The sequence below is a fragment of the Ictidomys tridecemlineatus genome, chromosome 13, assembly GCF_052094955.1.
Source record: "Ictidomys tridecemlineatus isolate mIctTri1 chromosome 13, mIctTri1.hap1, whole genome shotgun sequence".
Lineage (NCBI taxonomy): Eukaryota > Metazoa > Chordata > Mammalia > Rodentia > Sciuridae > Ictidomys > Ictidomys tridecemlineatus.
Genome location: NC_135489.1, coordinates 14,349,337 through 14,355,336, shown reverse-complemented (window position 1 = coordinate 14,355,336; position 6,000 = coordinate 14,349,337). Strand labels below are relative to the sequence as shown.

Sequence of the window (6,000 nt, the reverse complement as noted above, 5' to 3'; positions counted from 1 at the left end):
GAAAGATAATAGTATGTACTGAATAAAGTACATGGATTCAATGAGATGATTCATCTAACACATGTCTGTCACTAAAGTCCTCAATAAACATTAGATGCTATAATATTAATAATCACTGTTATAATTACCAGCCCTAATTCTAGGCCTGCTGAAGTCTATTAAACATGACATAAGTGCTCTAATCACAGCACTAATTTCTACTCTTACACACTTGGGAATTTTTATCAGTTATTTATATACATAATTTTATCAGTTGTTTATATAGATCACTTGGCCACAAAGCACTTGCAGGAGTAGCTCATTTAGTAACCTACCAATTCAACCAAAATAACTTTCTGTATTTAGAAAATTGGTGGTGGGGAAGAGATCCTAAAAACACCTCACTGGATGATTGTAAAGTGATGTAGATGCAGAACTGGGCAAAGATTCCCCCTCTGTTCACCTGCTAAGCCCAAGTCATATAATCAATAACTTGGTATTCTAGGATAGGGGTCAGGAAAGAAAGAGGCAGTTCTCCCTGTGGACTTTCTTCATCTGGTCCCAGAAACAAAAGCCTTAATCATGGAACCAACCAACATTGCCTTGTAGATTGGCCCTATCAGAGCACGGTATGATTGGGGGGGGCTCTTCATGGGGCAAGGGTCTCCACTTCCTCCTCCGAAATTTGTGGCCCCTAGTGTAATCTGTCCGCAACCCCACTTAACTCAAAGGCTTAAAACTATAGGAATTTGCTGAGGACAAAAGAGAACTGAGCATTTGGAAAAATTCTTATCATTCTTGATGAGTGGGGTTTCCAACCACACCCCTCCTCTGAAAATTGAGTCTTCTGCATCCTCAAGGTCAAGGTTAAACTGGGGCTGATACTTATCTCCTTTCTGATCCTCTTTGCTTGTCATTTTCTGTTCTCTTCATTGACTGCTTCTTCCAAAATCCAGAATCCATAATCTATGCAAAATAAGTCGTCACTTTAACTTCAGGGGAAAGTTTAGGTGTACTGCCCCCCACAGGCCCCCCCTTTCATCCCTCTTCCTTTTAGCATTTCCTTTACGCTCAGCCAATACAGTAGTTTAAACATTTAAATGCGGTATTTAAACTGCATTTAAAGAATTAACCCATTTTGCCCCTCACTGGTCTGAACCACAGGGTGCCAACCGGACGTTAATTGCTTTCATCTGCTGGGTTTCCAGACAGTTCCTCAGAAGGAAGGAGCGCACAATCCTGGCACCAATTGGCTAATTCAATTTACTTCAACAGCATTAGCCTCTGTCAGAATATTCATGAGCAGGGGAATGAGGACCCGTGGCACAGGCAGGCGGCAGCCACTCGGGCTGGGGAAAGCGCGAGGGAGGGGAAGAGGACAGAGCACCTAGCTCGGGGGACAGTGACAACTACAAAGCGGCTCTTCTCACCCTCCGGGCGGAGTGTCGGGACCGCGGGAGGGTGGGTCAGGGCATCGGCAGAGTTAGCGCGCCTGGCATTGCCCCCCAACTCCTGGTGGCCGCGCGGAGACTTTGTGAAACATCCGGAGGCAGAAAAGCTGTGACACTTTTGACAGAGGGGGAAGGGGGGTGGGGGGCGGGGGCAGCGCCGCGAGCGGGGCGAAGGGACCCAGCAGGACACCGGCCGCCCGGTGGGGGAGGCAGCGATGTGAGCTGGACACCCGCCCCCGGAGGAGTCTGAACGTCTCCCGAGAGTCGCCGGCTGTGCCAGGTAAAGCAGAGGGTTCGGGTCGGCCCAGCGCGTCTGTGCCCGGGTCCGACGCGGGCGGCGAGGGGCGCCTGGGAGCCCACACTCCGGGGGGAAGGCGCCCGGGGCGCTGCGCGCAGTCCAGCGCTGCGCCGTGCTTTGCCTGCAACTCCCCGCCGCCCTGGCGAACCTACGGGCCGGGCTGACTTGGACTTCCTCGGACTTTATTGGGAGGAGGGAACTGCTCTGTGTGAGCAGGAAGCTGGGGCGCCTTGGGGCAGGTGGGAGATGCCGAGTGCTGGGAGCCGGGCTGTGTGCGCCTGGAGACGGTGTTCCGGGACCCTGGAGCGCGGTTTGCGGGAGCGCTTGGCTGGGCTTAGCCCTCGCCTGCCTCCCGGGCGGCGGCGCCTCGCACCGACTGCCCCGGGGAGAGGCTGCGTCCCCCTGCACTGGGGTACGCTTGGAGAAGAGGGCCAGAGTCTAGGATTTAGAGAGGCGCAGGCACCTAGGGCCCCGGTCCGCGTCCGCGCCCCGCGCAGCGCCCCCGCTCGAGCTCAGCTGTGGGAGGAGAATGTAGTGGTGATTCGTGTCCCCGCCACCTGCCGGACATCACCAACTCCCCGGATTTCCTGTCTCCGGGCCCTGACCCTCCCAAGGAAAGCTCTGAATTGCACGCGGATGGTTGGGCTTTGCTTGTTGTTGGTGATATTTGGGTACAGCCGGGATGAGGGGGCGGAGAAGAGGTCAGACAGGGTGAAAATTTCAGATTTGCAGAGAAAATACTATCGCGCGGTTCCAGCCTGCGGGCAGCAATAAGAGACACTGTGGACTGGACTTAATGCTGAAGCAGGAGCCTTTCCTTGGCTAGTGGCCTCAGGGGTGCGGCTGGAGCCTGGAGGGCAGCTCAGAGGCAGCGCCAGACTCCTCCTTTTTCCCTACTGCTGAGTGCAGACAGGTAGTAAGAGAAACTGGCACCAAAGAACTGAGAAATCTGTCTCTGGGTAGATTCAGAGTATACTGTGGTATGGGCGCTGTTAATTGGCATGAATGCCAGCAAGAATTGGGGGTTTTGTTTGTTTTAATCGTCTGGAAACTGAGTCTCCATGCCCTCCCCCAAATAATGCCCAAAGACCTCCTTTAGTCTCTGATGTGTCTCCACCAAAGGAAATTACCCCTTCAGAGCTGGTGGTGTCAGGGACCCAGCTAGGGAATTGGATCTACCTAGGAAGAACAAAAAGTAGCAATGACAAGGTGCTTGGATCCATGCATATAAATATCATTCCTATCCACTCTCCTTCCTCAGGCTCCTCTAACTGGAGAAGTGTGGGCATAACCATCCTCAGCCCCAGACTTGCCCCAGCTTTCCCTTTTCACACGTTCATACAACCTGGGAAAGTCATTTCCTTTTAGTTTATGTGACCTTTGCATTCTCACTGGGTAAGCTCCATGTCCAGGACAGGTTTAGGTGGCCAATACTAAAGGAAGCCACAAGGGCACCTGCGGTTCCTCTTCTTGGCTTGGCCTCTGGTCAGATCTCCTCCAGGGTACAAGGCTTGGCCAGCTGATCAAGCAGAAAACAGGCGAGAGTGTGGGAGAACAGCCTGGCAGAGTTAAGCTGAGTGCAGGAGATGAGGTCAAGCCTCCACACTGGCCACATCCCTTCCTGCCAGAGAAAAGAGAAAGAAATGAAGAGCAAGTGGAAAGTATAAATTGAAACCCATCTCTTAGAGTCTGCTTAGTCTGAGGCCACTGACTTTGATGTGACCTTTCTTTTCAGTGCTTCTTACTTTCCCTATGTGCCGATGCACAAGGAGCCGTGCCTTTCTAATAGGATGGTTATCATGAGATGATCTAATTTTGTGTCCGGGAAAAATTAAAAAAAAAATAAAACTGCTTTGAGCATCCTGGGAAAGGACAGTCTATAAAATACGAGATTTTAGTGTTTTGTTAAGTTTGCTACACTGCAGGTTAAGGAGATACATTTTTAGCATGTGTGCCATGTGGCAGTGTAAAATTAAAATGGAAGAGGAAAGTACAAACATAAAAATGACTTAGCATTCTTGACATTCTTGTGCATACTTGTAGAAAAATTATCTTTCGTTTGAGGAGAGTTGCCTGGGAATTTAATCAGTGTTTATACTACTGAAACGCCCCCTTCTACCTTTTCTCCTCGGTAAAGTTTTATGACCTGGTTCTCACCGGAAAGGCAATGTGACTATCTTAAGTGCTGGGGGCTGAGGAAAGACTGGAGGGTTGTTCAGGAATCCTCATATAAGGTTTAGAGACTGGAATGGGAAGTTAAAAATGCCCTCGTCTTTGCAAAGCAGTGAAAAATTCTAGAAAAATCAACCAAGCAGGTTCGGGTGAGGGACTCAGCACTGATTGTCCTCAGCTCTCAGATCCAGGAAGCAGATTCCATCAGAAGGTCCCAAAAGGACTAATCAAGGTGCTTTTCCCACCTCCTTAGGTGAAGGTCCTGCCTCCCCTTGACCTGTGCACAGAGAGTGACTCCTCTCTTGCTAGCAATAGTTTTCTACCTCAGAGAGCCTAGCTGTGCCCTCACAGACCCTCGTATGTTTGTCAGTATCCCCCAAGCTCTGATGCTGCTTAAAGACTGCAGCTGTTGAATTTAAGTAAATAGTTGGAAGTCTTCAAGAGAGCCACTGAAAAGTGGGTATGCTTCCCCTGGTGAAGAAGTTATTGAATGCCTTTTGAGCTAGGAAATTAGCAGTTTGGAAGAGCAGGAGGGATTTCCTTGACTTCCCTCTACCCATAAACCAATAGTCGCATTTTTTTCTTTCCCTCATAGTAGTGAGCACTGTCTGCTTAAGCATTTTTTACCATTTTGGACTTAAAGTGGGTTTTTGCCTGATGTTGGTCTATGGAGAAAGGAAAAAATGTAAAGAGATACGGAAGGAAGAGCTGCAATGGCTAGAACATAAATCAGCCAGAATATATGGGGGGGTAATGAGAATAGGTCTTTTCACCCAAAAAAAAAAATGTCCACTTTGGAAGAAGAAGAAGTCTGATTATTGGCATCCCGGGCTGAAACCAAGGCAGCTGATGCTGAGAGGAGCCAAAGGGCAGTTCTTCTTAGTTTAGAAACAGCAAGACAGTCTCTGCCAAAGATTGCTGTAAACACGGAATAAAGATTTCATTGTGGGCTGGTGTGACTAGAATAATTAGAGAGTTAATTGTTCATTCTGATCGAATGGTGCTGCAATCAGGAGTGAAAAGTAGTGAAAATCAGAGCAAGGCAGATATAGAAAAGTAACATTTATCACTTCTATATACATTTGTTTTACTTGGATGGCACTCTGGGAAATCCTGTTTAGTTTAAAAAACAAAAACAAAAGAGGTGCACACAGACAGACACACACACAAAAGCATATCCCCAGAATACTAGAGAACTGAGAAACACTGCTGCCATTTCCCCCTCCATATTGCACTCTGGATATGGACAAAATTTCTCATCTTATAAAAATAGCACGTGAAACCACAGTAAGAATGAATGCAGTAGGCAATTCCAGTGTTAAAGAATAGATATTAGGTACAAACTTCAGTTTCTATTCAGTCAAAATGTATGCAAATATCATCAGATCTTTGAGCTCTTCCAACACTTGCTTCACAGAAGGCTTAAGAAATAAACATTCTAGCTTTTATGTTTATTTTTTGTTTTAAAACAACTGCCTGCCATGATTAGGCTTTCATATGTAGTTGAAGAAATAGCCTCCTGTATTTTCATACTAATTTAGAAGCAAAAAATAACTTATTTTAAGTGATAAAGGTGATTTTAAGCAACTGAGCATCTACAGTTGTCATAAGCAGTAGACTGTGACTTATTGTTATTTGCTAAAAGATAGCTTTGTGATCAATTCCTTCTGAAATGACTTCTGCAAATGAAGACATGAGCAATGGACTATAGAGAGCATTAAGCACATGGTGTCTGCTGAGGGGCAAATGAAGAACCCTGTATTCATTAGGTTCAATCCCTCCCTGAATCCTGATATTGACGTGGAATATGGGGCAAAGTTCTCACTATTTGAATTAAAAAAGGAACATCTTTAAATGTCGATGTTAAGTATAATTGTTCTGGGAATAAAAAGCACTGTTAGAAAGAAAGCATACTAAATTAAGGTAAGGTCATACAGTCTCAAGAAGAGAAATATTTAGTTTCTCCAAGATATTCATCTTGTCTCTTTGTTTAGAAGGTACAACGGTATCTTTACTAACCTTTAGTTTCTTTTATCCATCAAAATCAAAAGGGATTGCAAAAGCAGAATACTTACTGAAGTGTTAAAAGCATAAGTAATT

At 46.6% G+C, this 6,000-nt stretch overlaps 1 protein-coding gene across 3 annotated transcripts in view; it reads left to right on the top strand.

Moving 5' to 3' along the window:
* Positions 1-1,578: 1,578 nt before the first annotated feature.
* Cdh20 (cadherin 20) overlaps positions 1,579-6,000 on the top strand; it is a 199,202-nt gene continuing 194,780 nt past the window's right edge. For 2 of the 3 annotated variants that reach the window (XM_040272407.2, XM_005323017.5), the window contains exon 1: positions 1,580-1,710. The gene's annotated coding sequence lies outside the window, so the exon portion shown is untranslated. Of the gene's footprint in view, positions 1,711-6,000 lie in introns of all 3 variants that reach the window. The other variant, XM_040272403.2, reaches the window with a different exon arrangement.